General features: G+C 47.3%; 1 protein-coding gene across 3 annotated transcripts in view; it reads left to right on the top strand.

The window, feature by feature from the left end:
• The first annotated feature begins 14185 nt into the window (after positions 1-14185).
• Positions 14186-16907, top strand: part of PRPSAP2 (phosphoribosyl pyrophosphate synthetase associated protein 2) — a 62490-nt gene continuing 59768 nt past the window's right edge. For 2 of the 3 annotated variants that reach the window (XM_025864095.2, XM_025864094.2), the window contains exon 1: positions 14186-14326. The gene's annotated coding sequence lies outside the window, so the exon portion shown is untranslated. Of the gene's footprint in view, positions 14327-14373; positions 14394-16907 lie in introns of those variants that run through there. The other variant, XM_073881798.1, reaches the window with a different exon arrangement.

Genomic DNA, 16907 nt, shown 5'->3' with positions numbered 1-16907 from the left:
TGAGGAATTCTTAAACTCAGGAAACGAACTGAGGGTTGCTGGAGTGGTGGGGGGTGGGAGGGAGGGGGTGGCTGGGTGATAGACATTGGGGAGGGTATGTGCTATGGTGAGCACTGTGAATTGTGCAAGACTGTTGAGTCGCAGATCTGTACTTCTGCGACAAATAATGCAACATATGTTAAGAAAAAAGAAAAAGAAGAAAATAGCAGGAGGGGAAGAATGAGGGGGAGTAAGTCAGAGGGGGAGACGAACCATGAGAGAGGATGGACTCTGAAAAACGAACTGAGGGTTCTAGAGGGGAGGGGGGTGGGGGGATGGGTTAGCCTGGTGATGGGTATTAAAGAGGACACATCCTGCGTGGAGCACTGGGTGTTATGCACAAACAATGAACACTACATAAAAAACTAATGATGTGATGTATGGTGATTAACATAACAATAAAAAAAGGGAAAAAAAAGAAATGGTGTGTGTTCACAGGTATTCTTAGTGAAGATGAATCATACTGGGGTAGTGTGAGCCCTAAATTCAACATGATTGGAGGAGAAGAGTCAGACACAAACATGAATATGCCCCGTGAGGACCAGGCAGAGATTGGGGAGATGTAGTGGAAGCCAAGGGTAAGGATGGATTGCCAGCAATCATCAGAAGCCTGAAGGGGCAACGGAGGATCCTGCGCTGGAGGCTTCATAGGGAGAGGGACCCTGCCCACACTTTCACTTCTGACTTCGAGTCTCCAGAACCGTGAAAGAATCAATTTCTGCTGCTGTACGCCCTCCAGTTTATAGCGTTTTGTCATGACAGCCCGCGAAGCGAATACAAGCACCTACTGTGTGCTAGACACTGTGTCAAACCCTGGAGACACAGTGAAAAAGTGGGCCAAGACCCTTGTCCTTAAGAGATCTCAGTCCAAGGGGGAGGCAGATGTGTGCTGGAGTCCAGGAAGTTCTGGGTATAAAGGGCAGAGACCCCTAATCAAGCCCCTGGTTGAAAAGTTCTCCAAGCAAGGCCTGGAAATCTGAGCTCATCTTTGGAGGGACATTTTCCCCCAGGTGGTGGCCAAGCCGATTCTCCTTCCCTTCATCACCCCTGTGGGCAATTAAAGCTTCGGAAACCCTCAACCCTTTCAGGGTCACCACACATGCCATGCTGCTCTGTGTCTCCCCTGAATCACAGCAATTGGATTACCTGTCTGTCTCTCTCTTGGCTGCAAGGACCAGGTGTTACTGAACTCTTTTTAAAGATTTTATTTATTTACATGAGAGAGAGAGAGAGAGTGTGTGAGCGGGAGGGAGAGGGAGAGAATCTGAAGCAGACTCCACGCTGAGTGCAGAGCCCGGCACCGGGCTTGATCTCGACACCATGAGATCATGACCTGAGCCGAAACCAAGAGTCAGATGCCCAACCAACTGAGCCACCCAAGCACCCCTTTCTGATTTTTAAAATCACTGATATTGCTTAGCAAAGTGCCTGGCACCAAGGAAGTCCCTAAAGGCTATTGAAAACAATGAAGTTAAAACCCAATCAAAAATGGGCATGAGAGATCTTTCTGGAGTGATGGAAATTTTCTATAATTGGTTCATGGTGGTGGTTGCAGAACTCCATAAATTTACCAAAAATTGTTGAATTGGACACATAAAAACAGGTGAATTTTACAGTATGTAAACTATACTTAATAAAGCTGTTAAAAAAAGAAAAAAGCCTAGGGATGCCTGGCTGGCTCAGTTGGAGGCGCATGCAACTCTTGATCTTGGGGTTGTGAGTTCGAGCCCCACGTTTGGTGTAAAGATTACTAAAATAACCAACTAATGTAGAGACTACTAAAACAAACAAACAAACTTAAAAAAAAAAAAAAAAGCCTAACCTATTTGAATGGCTAAAATGGAAGAGAGAGAAAACACCCAGTACGATCAGAATCCTGTTGCACCACCACCGGGAGTATATATCAGCTCAACTAGGTTGGAAGCAGTCTGGCAGGAGCTGCTTATGCTAAACCAATATATATAACCTATGTCCCACCAATCTCATTCACAGGCATACACCCAACAAAAATATATATAATCTCCACCAAAAGATAAGTGAAAGATTCATAACAGAGCTATTCATAATGGCCCCAAACCAGAAATCACCCAAATGCCCATCCACAACAGAAGGAAACTACAGAACCAGAATGAGCTGTGTTCATTCAAAAATACAACTACAGGGGCGCCTGGGTGGCTCAGTCAGTGGCGCATGCAACTCTTGAGCTCCGGCTTGTGACTTCAAGCCTCACCTTGGGGGTAGCGTTTATTTAATAATAATAATAATAATAAATAATAGTAATACAACTACCCACGACAGCATGGATAAAGTTCACAAACAAATGTTGAGTGAAAAGGCCAGACCCATGGGGCGCCTGGGTGGCTCAGTCATCAAGCGTCTGCCTTTGGCTCAGGTCATGATCCCAGGGTCCTGGGATCGGGCTCCCTGCTCAGCGGGGAGTCTGACTCTCTCCCAGCTCATGCTCTCTCTCTCTCTCTCTCAAATAAATAAATACAATCTTAAAAAAAAAAGGCCAGACCCGGGGCGCCTGGGTGGCTCAGATGGTTAAGCATCTGCCTTCGGCTCAGGTCATGATCCCGGGGTCCTGGGATTGAGTCCCGCGTCGGGCTCCCTGCTCCTTGGGAGCCTGCTTCTCCCTCTGCCTGCCTCTCTCTCTCTCTCTCTCTCTCTCTGTCTTTCATGAATAAATAAATAAAATCTTTAAAAAAAAAAAAAAAGGCCAGACCCAAAGGAGCACATACTGTATGATTCCATGACTATAAATGACAAAACAAGGAAGATTAATCTAGGGCTCTGTTAATGAGGACAGGGGTGATCTTCGCAGGGGGGGAGGGGAGAGTGGGTGGAAGAGGGCATCTATATTCTGTCCCTTGAGATGAATGAATGCTGGTCACACAGGTTTGTTCAGTTTGTGAGAATTCATTGAACGGAACCCTTAAGATGCACTTTTCTGTATATATTTTATATTTCCCTAAAAAGTAAACAAACAAAACCCAAAGACTGGTTTCTCACCTCTCCATCTCGTGGTCACTTTGTGAACTACTACACCCAGCCCGTGCGGGCTCCTGACGGGGGCTGGGCTGAGCGTGAGGGGGACACGTTAAGCAACACTTCCCGGAGGAAAAAACAAAACAAAACAAAACAAAAATCCAACCAACCAGCCAAGCCCTTACAGCGTCCAAAAAAAAAAAAAAAAAATCACTGTGGGGACCCAAAGGTTGGGAAAAGCCTCTCAGAACCAACTAAGATCCAAACGTCCTCTGAAGTGGGTTGGGACCAGGTCACCAACCAAGTCACCTCCCTCTCTGCTCTCAACCCTGACCGCGGCTGCTAACCTTCCAGAATCCAGCCCACTCCAAGCTCCCGCGCCTTTTCCCAGGGCTCTCCGCCCACGGGGACCCCACCCGTTATCCAGGTGTGGCGCGTGTGACGCAGGGTAGGCCAATCAGGGCTAATATTCCCTGGCTTAAGTGATTGGCTCGGGCTGGGGGTGGGGGGGTGGGAGTGTGACTCAGCCTGTCCAATCAGAGCGAGCCGGGACTTTTTGCTGAGAACGCTGGGGCCAAGGCTGCGGAGTGCTCTTCTGGGGGGAGACTGGCCCGGAAGCTGTTAACCGCCGACTAATGATCTACCAGTGGAAGCAACACTGACGATAAAAAGCCAGTGATGGGGAGAGAGAGATGGGGGGGGCTGGCCTCATCCTCTGGTCTTTGGCACAAAACTTGGCTGAAGTGAAATCTAGGACTATTTGGTTATGTGGGAAAGTTGCCTTTTTTGTTTTGGTTTTTTGGTTTTTGGTTTAAGGCAATTTGTGTGTGTGTGTGTGTGTGTGTTGTTGTTGTTTTGTGTGCCCTGCCACAGAAGGAAGCCAACAGAGTCTGAAGGCATGTGCTTCCAGAAGAATTAGCCACTTGCATTGGAGGGAGGGAGGGAGGGAAGCCTAGGCTCCCATCAGCGGTCAGGAGCTCGGGGACTGCGTAAAACCGGAGAGATCGGTCCTGGGACGTGAGAACAGGAAGGTCTGAACAGGCAGAGTTGACTAGTAAACCACACAGGAAATAAAAGCAAGGGGTGCATTCCTCCGTTTTAGATTTTATTTTTTCGATTTCCTGTACAGAAAATTTTCAACCACAGCTGCATTGGAAGAATAGCTTGGTAAACATTTTCTCATTTCCTAGATTCAACAGTTGTTCGCATTTGGTCCTATTCAACCTTTTCTTTCTTTTTTTAATCAAAGCGCTTCAAAAGAAGTTGCAGAGAGCGAAAGCCCTCAGGGCTGAACTTGAACTCCCTCCTCTAGCCTCAAGAATGGATTTTCAATTTGCATTTAGATGGGGTTCTTGCAGGACCTGTCCTGTGCTGTTAAACGGACCCAAGAATGCCCCTCGATTGCTGTACTTGACTGATAGGGTTTTTCCTGGTATAACTTCTAATTTATGGACTATAGCTTTACTGAAGAATGGGAACCTTTACAGTGCAACTCACCTAGCAGGGGACCCCAGAGCCAGTGGCATCCCTTTGTTGAAATGGCCTGCAGCTAGAACATGCCCCACGTGCAGAAATTAGAGAAGAAAAGCCATATGGAAGTTCTGTATGAAGCTGCTGCTGTGTTTCCTGCTCCATATCCTTTCTAAGAAAATGAGGTGCTGGGTGAGCCATTGCGTGTCATGAGTTCGATTGTCAGTCCTAACGTGAGACCCACTCCTGTGGTCTTGGGCTAACTTCTCACCTCTAAATACTTAAGCACGCACCCCTTAAAAACAAATATCCTACATAACCCAAGGATACTACCACGTGCAAGAAAATTTAATTTTGGTATGTGTGCTGTCAAAGCAAGCACAAGAACATTTAGAGTTTTAGAATACTGTTTCACGTCAAGTCCCTTTTCAAGTTTCCTCAACTGTCCCCCAAATATTCTTTAGAGCTGGTGTTTAAACATTAGGATCAATGGAGGGTTGTTGGCAAAAGTTCTCTCCTTGACCAAACTTGACCAAACTCTTCTGAGCCTAACTTGGCCCTGTCCTTGGGCACATCCTCTAAGAGTTTTAGCAAGAATCCTGCTAAATCATTTTAGCCAGAATCTCCCATCCTGGATATCTGAGGAAATTCCTCATCCCCTACCATCCCTCAAGTGATGTCTCATCACCCTGGCCTGCCTTTAGCCAGAATCCCCCCCTTAGCCCTGATATTTCCTCTTAATAATTTTCCATCCATTGACCTGCCCACACTGTCCTTGGCTGTGAATTCTGATTTTTCCTTGTTGTGTTCAGAGTTGAGCCCATTCCTGTACTGAGAGGTCTCTTTTTCCCTTGTTAAAAAGAAAACCCAGGGATGTCTGGGTGGCTCAGTCAGTTAAGCGGCTGCCTTCGACCCGGGTCATGATCCCAGGGTCCTGGGATCGAGTCCCACATCAGGCTCCTTGCTCAGCAGGGAGCCTGCTTCTCCCTCTCTCTCCCTCTGCTTGTGCTCTGTCAAATAAATAAAATCTTTAAGAAAAAAAAAAAAAGGAAAGAAAGAAAACCCAGGCCCCAAATGGCATCACTTGGGCCAGGCCAACTCACCAAACTGGGGCTTACTACCTAACCTAATTGCAGTTTCAACCTTCCCCAGAAATGTAAGGATGTGTCTTAACCTGTCAATCAGGAATTTTCTGATAAGCACCAGTGAGGTCACAAGGGCTCTCTCCATCCCCCAAAGGAAGATGGGGTAATTCACCTAATAAGACCCCCTGACCCCTCTGGGCGCCTGGGTGGCTCAGTCGTTAAGCGTCTGCCTTCAGCTCAGGTCATGATCCCAGAGTCCTGGGGTCGAGCCCCGCGTCGAGCCCCGCGTCGAGCCCCGCGTCGAGCCCCGCGTCGAGCCCCGCGTCGAGCCCCGCGTCGAGCCCCGCGTCGAGCCCCGCGTCGAGCCCCGCATCGGGCTCCCTACTCGGCAGGAAGCCTGTTTCTCCCTCTCCCACTCCCCCTGCTTGTGTTCCCTCTCTTGCCCTGTCTCTCTCTGTCAAATAAATAAATAAATCTTTAAAAAAAAAAAAAAAGACCCCTGACCCCTCACCTTATCTTGCCTGGAACATTCCTTTCTTTTGCTAATAACTTTCTTGCCCCACCCTTCTTGCTATAAAAACCTTTCATTCTGTGGAACTCCTCCTCAGAGCTCCCCTCTACTTGCTAGATGGGATGCTGCCCCAGTTATGAATCCTTTAACAAACCCAATTAGATCTTCAAATGTACTCAGCCAAATTTTATTTCGAACACCCTATTGCAATAGTTCCCGAGTAAAACCTGTTTTTATACTTTAACTACTTGCAGGCTCTGGTTTTCTCTGGCATTTTGAGATTGCGAGATTTTTATGGGTCAAGCCTCAAAGCAGTTTAAGTCATGTCTGCTCACATTTCGTGTCCAAAACACAGTTACATGGCCCCACTGCAAGGCAACTGGGAAATGTAATTTACCTGCGTGCCCACGAGGACACTTTTATTATTAAAAACCGGGCATTATTTTTACTGTAGGAAGAGCGTGTGACAGTGGTGAATGTTGATGGCTATTGCTGGTCACTTCCCTGGTACCCATTGCTCCCCACCTAACATGATCTCAATTTTTATACCCCAAAGGGAAATTGACGCGGGCTCTCAGTACAGCTGGGAGAGGGGACAGTGAGTTCAGATCAGATCTCCTAGGTTGGAAGTTGGAAGCCACTGAAGTTTCCTTTACAAATAAATGACATGGTAAAAATGATTTTTCAAAAAGGAACTAATCAAGGTAAATCACACATAAAATGCCTTATGAATCTGAGACTGGGTACCTTCAGCCTACAAACAGCCTGCGCCCACGGAGGTTTTGTGACTTCCACACCCCAAGCCCAGCTGAGTCAGAGTCAGATGACCTTCTACACCGGCTTGAGGGGCAGGGATGTAAATCAGAGATGACCATACACCTGCATCCCCTTTAGGAACATGGAGGAAGAGATTAAAGGGGGAAGGGGGAAGGGAGAAGGGTCTTCTGATGCTCTGCCACTTTCTGGCTCTGTGACCTTGGCAATGACGTTTCCTCCTTCTCTCCAGTGCATAGTTGCGTGAAACCTAATGGACAAGACCACCGTTCTGCGTGGGGTCTGCTTTACAGATGGTTGCCCCAGGTTTCCCTCTCAAAGGAAAGTGGTGGAGGATGGCATTATTCTTCACAAGCACCATGCAGTGCCACTTGCTGGAGCACTCGCTTCCCCTGCTCCGCACACCAGGCTTGGCCCCATGACTTCCTCTGGCCAATGGGTGTGTTAAAGAGAGAATGACTCATTCTGACAAACCCCTTAAAGAATGGTAAGGCAGGCTTTATTCAAGAGGGTCAATCGGGGTAAGTGCCAGGACCACGGTAGTGGGGTTTTGCAGTGGGGGAGAGAAACTGGGCTCAACTCAGAACACACAGAAAAGTGGGAATTTATAACCAAGGAGTAGGGTGGGGGCTGGTGGATGAAAAATTACCAAAAGGAAAAGTCAAGAGGGATTCTGGCCAAAGGAAATTTTGGCAGAAGGCAGGCCGGGGTGATGAGACACCACCAGGGGGACGGCGGAGGGTAAGGATCTCCATTAGGTATGGAGGGTGATCGCATATGGAGGATGGGGGATTCTGGCTAACCGGACTTAGCAACGTTCTTACCTCAGCTGGACAATGCAAATATGAGCACAGAAGTCCAAAAGGTGAGGCCTAGTTGAAAAAGAACTTAGAGGAGCCTGAGTAGAGTTCAGCCAAGGAGAGACTCTTTGTCTGACATGAGCAAAAATGACACATGTCATTTCCCAGCAGGAGCTGTTCCTGTTGATGCATAATTAGCAACAGGTGTCTTTTTTCTCTCTGCTGGGAGATGGACAGTGGCCCGAAAAGGGGTTGTTCCTTCAGGCTGGGGCATTGAGTGTGGACCATGTGGGTTAGAGCTGCCAGAGGACCCACAATGGACACATAGTGTTAGAAAGAATTCTTTGGCGGTGCCTGGGTGGCTCAGTCGGTTAAGCATCTGCCTTTGGCTCAGGTCATGACCCCAAGGTCCTGGGATTGAGCCTGGTGTTGGGCTCCCTGCTCAGGGGGGAGCTCCCTGCTCTGTTTCTTCCTCTCCTTCTGCCCCTCGCCCTTCCCCTGCTTGTGCTTTCTCGTACTCTCTCACTCTCTCTCAAATAAATAAATAAAATCTTAAAAAAAAAAAAAAAGAACAAATTCTTTGCTGTTATAACCAACAGCCATCTGGGGCTCATTTGTTACTGCAGCAAAACCCAGCCCAGCCTGATCCACAGAGACCTCCTTATTGCCATTCACAGTGGTGCCTCCCCGGACAGGACAGGCCTTCTAGTGGCAGCTCTGACCAGCTTCCTGAGGCCGAGACGAAAGCTGTTTCCTGGCAGCCTCTGCCCTGGCCCCAGTTCCGGCCTCAGTGAGGAACAGGGCCCAGCTGCTCCCTCCCATGGGACAGGCCTGCAGTGATTTATAGGCAGAGAAGCGTCTCCAGGGTCCATGTCCAGACACTTCAGGAAGAGCTTCCACTTTATTTTGCAAGCTTTTTAGGCACCAAGCCCAGGACTTAGGACTATTTCAAGGGCCTTCATTTATATTTGAGACCTAAATTTTTTTTTATTACATCCAAAAAATGTTTTAAACCCCTGCAAAGCCAGTATTAATCAGTATTTAATTAAAGGCCCACACAATATAACATTAGACTCCATCTCATCACTGAATCTAATGTTCATACATTTTTCAGGACAGCGGAAAACATGTGGCTTAGATTTTCTCACTTTGTAAAAATTTCCCATAAAGTAAGATGAATGCTAATTGCTTAGATATCACAGACAGTCGGAAGTTGAGTGAATCCCTTGCGGCCAAATGACTTCAGAAACGAAATCATATAAAATCCTTCCAAGTTTTATTTTACGGCAAAGAGTTTCATATTTTCTGTGATATGTGGGCACATTTTTGTATATTTGACGGAGGATGTGGAGTGAGCATCCAAAGACAAAGCCTTGGAAGAAGGTCTTAATGCTGTTAGTGGTCCTTTGCGGGACATGACTTGGGGCCCCTTCCCATCTGTGATGGAGATGGCTAGTAGCTCACCAACATCACTCTTCTCCTTCATCCTCAGAGCTCCCAGACAGTGGTCCTCAAAGTATGGCTGCTGGGCAGCATCGACATCCCATGGGAACCTGGGATGAATGTCATATATGGTGATATAATATCATTTATGTATTTACAAACTTTATATTCTATATTTATTTACGAAGGTCTCACTTGTATAGTATCGTTTCCTGGGTGCTAGAGCAGGCACTTGCCAACCACTTAGCATGCAGGGGCTTACCTACCCCTTGGTCATCTCGTAAGGCAGGTGCTTTGTCATTCTTGGCTGCGGCCCAGCTCTCTAACTGGGACTGGCATGTGGTCGGTACTCAATCAATATTTGTTGAGTGAATGAATGGAGCTGAAGTTCAGCTGGCAAGGTGGCCAGGGAGCTACAGGCGGCCTGATATGGACAAGTAATTTTAAAAGCCCAGGAAACATTGACCATCCACTGGGCCAATTAAAAAAAAAAAAAAGGACTGTGCTTGGTGTGGGTGGGGATGAGGAGAGAAAATGGACACTCTTGATGTTTTTGGCAAGAATATAAATTAATACAAAATTTCTTGGGGACAAAATTTGAAAAGTGCATATCCTTTGATCAACAAGCTTACCTGGAGGAATTTAACGTGAAAAAATACTTGGGCAAAAGTGCAAAGATAGGTTGCGTAGATTAGTCAAAAGTGCTCAGAATTAGAGGTGGTTTAAAAACATCATGGCCCATCCATATTACCGTAGTTCATAGTAAGTGCGGCTAATAGAAAGTGGTTGGCAACTGTGTGCCAGATAATAAGTCACTTGGTCGTCATGACAACCGACTGAGGTGGACGCGATCATTCCCTTCCTATAGCTGAGGAAGCAGGGACAGAAAGGTAAAGGTCACATGGCCAGTGAGTAGGGGAGAAGGAATTTGGACAGAGGTCATCTCATTCCCAAGTCTATGCTGTTTAGTCCATGGTACACACGACGGTGACCTTGACTTAAGTTCATTAACGTGAACTGTCTGCAATCAATTGGTAAGTGGAAAAGGGAGGTTAAAAAATATCAGGAGTGGGGTGCCTGGGTGGCGTAGTCAGTTAAGTGACAGACTCTTGATTTTGGCTCAGGTCGTGATCTCATGGGTGGTGGGATCAAGCCCCGTGTTGGGCTCCGTGCTCAGCAGGGAGTCTGCTTGAAGATTTTCTCCCTCTGCTCCTCTTCCCCCCCCTCAAATAAATAAATAAATCTTTAAAAAAAAAAAAAAACGTATCAGGAGGGCGCCCGGGTGGCTCAGATGGTTAAGCGTCTGCCTTCGGCTCAGGTCCTGATCCCAGGGTCCTGGGATTGAGTCCCGCATCGGGCTCCCTGCTCCTTGGGAGCCTGCTTCTCCCTCTGCCTCTCTCTCTCTCTGTCTCTCATGAATAAATGAAAAAAAAAATCTTAAAAAAAAAACGTATCAGGAGTGAGCATCTCTCCATGGTAAGATAATGGCAAATATCTTTTTACTTTCTTCTCTTTGTATGTTTCAATTTTTTTACATGTAAATATTAATAGTCATGAAAGACTATGAAGCTTTTTTCATTTTTGGGGGGGGGAATAGAAAAAGAAAATCCAAAGGATAAGGGAAAGGGCTCGATGATGGAAGCTTCCAAGGTCCCCTTGACTACTGACCAGGCCACTGGTCTCTGTTGCCTCCCACAGTCGGACCAGCTGCCACCCTCCTCTATCTGAAGAAACAAAGCCGTTGATTCCTGATGGCCAGAGATGGCGAGGGTGGGCCAGCTTCCCCTGGTGGACTTTTACTCCTGGACTCCATGGAAAGGTCATTCCCTACCCCAAATCCCCATATAGCTGCTAATCTGAGTACCCATTTTTCAGGTGAGGAAACCGAAGCTCAGGGCGGTGCCCTCACTGCTCTGTCTGAGGTCATTTCTGCAATGAGGAGGCAGGATGCAGACTCTGGTCCTAGTGGCTGACAGTCAAGTCCCTGAATTTTCATTCTAATATTTATTTGAAGGAGAAGTCTGTGTTTTCTGCTCTACCACCCTGCTGACAAACTCCCAAAAAACTATAGCAAAGATTCTCTTCCTTTAAAAAGAAAAGGTTGGAGGGGAATGTCTTAGGCTTGGGTGACTTGACTCATATTTTATGTGCAAAAGTTTGGCCCTTGAATGTGGTCAATGAAGTGATGCAGGCAGGCTGATCACTTCCATAATATATAAAGACTTGTAAACCTCCAAGTGTGCAAGGGATTCTCAAGCTTAGCAATAGACTAGCCCAAAACTGCATTCAAGTGAAACTGACCACGTCTTTAAATTCTGGTTCTGCTCCTTTCTTGCTCATTACCCATCGCTGTGTAACAGGACATCTCCAACCTCAGTGACCTAATCCAAAAGTGTATTATTATCTCTCAATGTTCTGTGGTTTGACTGGGCTCAGTTGGGTGATTCTCACTTGGGGTCTCTCCTACAGTTGCAGTCAGGTGGTGACTGGGGCTGCAGTCACCGCTGGGTCATCGGGGCTGGATGTCCACCACAGCTTCCCCCCATGGCCTAAACCCCAAGGATAATGATAATGGGAGATGAGACATCAGCCCCAGGGATTTCAAAAGAGTCTTTGGAGAATGGAAGGCAGATGGACAAGTAGTATTTGATATAACAGAGCAAAGGAAACCAGAAGCTAAGTGCCTGCAATGAGGGGAAACTGATGAGAAACTAACCATTTCTTTTTTTTTTCAAGATTTTTTATTTATTTATTTGAGAGAGAGAGAATGAGAGACAGAGAGCACAAGAGGGAAGAGGGTCAGAGGGAGAAGCAGACTCCCCGCTGAGCAGGGAGCCCGATATGGGACTTGATCCCAGGACTCCAGGATCATGACCTGAGCCGAAGGCTGTTGCTTAACCAACTGAGCCACCCAGGCGCCCCGAGAAACTAACCATTTCACTGGAATCCTGGAAGCAGTGCTATATGGGAGCAAGTCATACTGGCTCAGGAGAGCCGATCTGTACAATTTCCAGAACATTCTCTCTGTGTGGTGCAAATATACAATTCTGTGCTATTGCCCACCTCCTTTCCACCAAGGGGGTAAATCTGAGGTCACCCATTTTATAGACATTTCTTGAGTACCATACTCGTGTCAGACACTGTTTTGAGTACTGGGAAATAGTGGTCAGCAAAAGAGACAAAGGGCCTGCCCAAACGGGACTTACAGTCTATGGGACCTGGGGTGGAGATATTTATGAAATAATCATCCAAGTAAAAACAATTAGCAATAATTAGCAATCATGATAAACTTAATGAAGAAAAAGTACATGAAGTAGATTGGGGGGGTGTTTAGGGAAGGCTTGAAGATGACAGCTGAGCTGAGATGCAGTTTCAGGAGGAGTGGATGGAGGAGAGGACTGCAGGAGGAAGGGCATTCTGGGAGGCGGGAACAGCACGTGCAAAGGCCCTGTAGTTCATAGACAGAGGACCAGACTGGTGAGAAAGAACAACAAGTAAGCTGGGGAAGAACCCGCAGGCCCCTGCGAATAAATGACTGAAACCCAATCCGCAATGACTTAAGAGGGTGGAGGGGAGAAATTTATTGGCTCCCATAATTGAAAAGTCCAGGGAACTCCTGACTTCAGATTCAGCCAAACTCAGCGGGGCCCATCTATATCCCTCCCCCTTTCTCCTTCTCTGAGCATTTCTTCTGTCGGTTCCCCTCCAGGTATCCTGACAGATAGCAAGAGAGGAAGCCTCTAGCCTCAGTACCCCCAGGAAGCTGGAGATTGTGTCGCCTGGGCTCCCTTTGGCGCAGCGGCCTATCCTTGGAGCCAATCAGCGAGCTGATAGAGAGATGAGCTGTCCTGATTGGTCAGATCCATTCATTGGGCAACAGGTGGCGTGGACGGTGGATCCCACGCTGCTGGCCAAGGCAGGAAGGTGGGGTTGGACGAGGGTTAGATCACAGTGCAGAAGTGAAGAAAACCCAGCAGAGTTCCTTTTGGAGAGGATTCAGTTTTGTGCCGCGAATGTATCAGTGGGCTCATGGGCCTGGGCCTCGCTCTTTGCAGAAGTATGTCCCCGTACAGTTGTCAGGCAAAGGAGATGTCTTAAATGACACCATTTCATGAAGTATCACCCAACTTATAACTCATAAATTGAGATGCTTGTATTCCCCAATTGTAAAATAAGAGGTTGGCTGCTTCTAGCTCGCCGCCCCACTTTTGATGAATGATTTCATGCCTCATGCTTGTGAAAAATCCAAAGCAGAGTTGGAGATGCAGTGCGGTATACAGGTCAGCTTAGTGCAGAGTTTGGTTCCGGGCATCCTGGATTGCAATTCTTGTCCACTTAGTCATTTGTCAAGTCATTCAGCGTCGGTGTTTCAGTTCCCACAGCTGTTAAAATGCCTACTTCATTCTCTCGTGAGGATTAAATAAATTACGGTTAATATATGTTAAGCGCTTAAGAGGACTTGGTCTGACACATGATAAATGCTACATACGTGGTCGCTATTATTATGTTATATATAAAAAAAGGCTAAACGCACTTAAATTATAAGGAATTCAGGAAACGGATACCAAAAGCACCAATTCCTTTATAATAAAAGAAGAAAGGAAATAATTACAATAACAACTGAGCATTTACTATTTGCCAGAAGCTGAGCTAAAAAGCTCTGCAGGTGCTATCTCATTTAATCCTCACAACCCCATGACATGGATGCTACTATCATTTCCATTTTTCAGATGAGGAAATCGAGGCTCGGAGGGGGTGAAGTGACTTTGTCCAAGGTTACAGGCCAGTAAAGATTCGAACCCAGACTTTGCCCAAGGTTACAGGCCTGTAAAGACTCGAACCCAGACATCTGTGATTCCACACGCTCGCTCCCATTCACAGCCACCTGGGGGATAGCCGCGTCCAAGGGGCCCAATGAGGCTCAGCCCCGCCCATCTCCGCCTCTCGTGCCGGCCTGGCTCCACCCCTCTAGCCCGGCCCTTCGGCCGCGCTCCGCCCCTCGGGTGGGCCACGCCCACGGCCCCAAGCCAGGTGCCTCCGCAATCCTGGCTCCCGGCCCCGCCCTCTGCCCCGCCCACAGGCCTCGCAGTCGCCGCGGACGCCGTTCTTGCGCATGGAGTCGCCATTTTGCTCCTAGAGAAGCCGTCTGGAGAGCCGGCGCTTTCTTCCTTCGGCAGCCGAGGCTGCGGCGGGGCCGGGGCTGGGGTCGGGGCCAGGTAGGCGGGCGGGAGCCAGCGACGAGTGGCGGCGCGGACCGGCGGGCTCCGGCACTGCGGGGCGCAGGTGCAAGGGGCGGGGAGCCCCGCGGCGCCGGCTGGCGGACGGGTCGCGCGGTCCCGGGGCGGCGGCTGGGGGGGGGTACAGCGAGGCGACCCCGGCCTCGCGCCCGCAGCCGCCCCCTTCCTCCCTCCCTCCTCTCCCGTCCGGAGTCCGCGGGGCCCGGGCCCTGCGCGCGGGCCCCGGGGTTACCCCGCTCAGGCGCCGTTGGGAGTCGAGCCCTAATTATGGGAGCTGCGGCCGGACGGCTCAGAAAATAAGCCTCCAGCCCAGCCATCTCCGGCCCCTAATCCGACACGGCCCCTGATGTTAAGTTGACTGGCCTTGCTCGTCGCAGACATTTCTTACCCTACAGCCGGTTTTTTAATTTTTATTTATTTTTTTTGTTCCACCCAGAACTCACCCAGGAGGGAGGACTTTGATGTAATTTTTAGGTCTTATTTTACGATAAAATGTTTTCCCCCAGTATATTACATTGATGATCAGGATTTTTTTCCCCCTTTATTTTGATACTGGCGCAGTTTAGGTTGTTTAGCTTTTACAGAGAATAAGGAAATGCGGAATGGGGATTTGGGGCATGAGGAAGTGTGATTTCTAATGTTTAAAAGATTTAAATGCGCAAATAAAAATAATTCAGTCACATTATTGAACTCCACTGAATCATACCCTTATTCCTGTCCGTATTCCTATCCTGACCTGGTCTAAACCGTTGTCACCCAGTTTTGATGAGATGAAATTCTGCTCTTACTTAAGGACTTCTGCATAGTCCCGGAGATTTATTACTGTTTTTATTGTGTTGAATATATATTCAGAATTTTACTTAATTACCCCATTACGGATCCTTTCTACATGTCCCGTGTTGCTCTTAAAAAAATCTTGCAGTGACCATCATTGAGCATATATGGCTTTTTCTTTCTTCCCCTTGGTATAAATTCCCAAAAGGGGAAATACTGAATCAAAGTTCAGTGTTGTGTTCTTTAACACTTGGTATCGATTGTTTCCTAAACAAGCATGTTTGCTGTAGACCTTTTTCAAAATCTGGATGTTTGTCCGATCCTGCTCACTGTAATGCCAGATTCAGCAGGGGAGTCCAGTCATTTTCTGTGCTGTTGAGAGACAAGCTGTGCGTACAACTGTGTGCTCCAAGTCAGACTGAAACTGAGCTAATGTCTGCTGCTTGGAGGCCATGCAGGCTTGAGCACGTTTCTTCATCTCAAAGCCTCATTTCCCCATGTGTAAAATGGGTCCTCATCTGGTGCCTGCTTTATTGAGTTGTCATAAGAATTCAGAGCACTCAGAAAATGATGTTTGCTGTAAGAAAACATGCTGATGGGGAAACGGGCAACGTGTCTGGGATCACAGAGGCAAAGAGGTTAATTCAGCTTAGGCTTTTTTTTTCTATAAATTTTTAAAAAATTTTTTATTGTTATATTAATCACCATACATTACATCATTAGTTTTTGATGTAGTGTTCCATGATTCATTGTTTGTGCATAACACCCAGTGCTCCACGCAGAACGTGCCCTCTTTAATACCCATCACCGGGCTAACCCATCCCCCCACCCCCCTCCCCTTTAGAACCCTCAGTTTGTTTTTCAGAGTCCATCGTCTCTCATGGTTCGTCTCCCCCTCCGACTTACTCCCCTTCATTCTTCCTCTTCTGCTATCTTCTTTTTTTCTTTAACATATATTGCATTATTTGTTTCAGAGGTACAGATCTGTGATTCAACAGTCTTGCACAATTCACAGCGCTCACCATAGCACATACCGTCCCCAGTGTCTATCACCCAGCCACTCAGCTTAGGCTTTTGCCCTACTAATTCTCTTCAGCAGTGATATAAAAAGCATTTTTTTTTTTGAGGGACATCACTAATAAAAATAATCATTGGGCTTTAGGATGCCTTCTAGTTCCATTTGTTAATCATTGCAACTCAACCAGGTCAGACTTTACTCAACAGATGTTTGCTGTTTGACAAATATCACTGAGCCTCTTCGATGTGCCAGGTACTAGGCTCTGGTTGTACAGCAGAGGACGTAATGGTGAGAAAAAAAATCTCTGCTGTCCTGGACCTTAAATTCTGGTGGAGGAAGCTGATTTTACTAAGCATCTATCTCTGTTGTCAGGAAGGGAGAGGCGCAGGCCTGACCGAGGGACCTACCCAAGGACTGGTAGCTAGGGACCGTGGAAGACAGACCCAAGACTTCACACTCCTACTCCAGTATCTTTAGATAGGAGGTGTTTGTACAGTGGGCTCTTTGGAGGGAAAGCATCATGCTCTAATGCGAGCCTTCCTCATCCAAAATATGGAGAAGTGGTTTTTAAATGACTGCTGGCAACATCCAAAGCAAGTGGTCTTTCAGTGTGAATTCATCCATGAGACCTAATAGGTTGTCAGATCTCATTCAAAGAGGAGTAGGATTTGCTTTTTGAAAGGGGCCGAGAGTCTCTGAAAAGGGTGTGTATTCATACGTATAAATAATTCTCACACATTCTAGAGTAAATTTAGGATAAATGTAAAA

The sequence above is a fragment of the Callorhinus ursinus genome, unplaced genomic scaffold (assembly GCF_003265705.2).
Source record: "Callorhinus ursinus isolate GAN/ISIS: 27379988/994484 unplaced genomic scaffold, GSC_fseal_2.0 scaffold43, whole genome shotgun sequence".
NCBI lineage: Eukaryota > Metazoa > Chordata > Mammalia > Carnivora > Otariidae > Callorhinus > Callorhinus ursinus.
The sequence above is the reverse complement of the archived record's forward strand: the minus strand, read 5'-3'. Positions and strand labels throughout refer to the sequence as shown.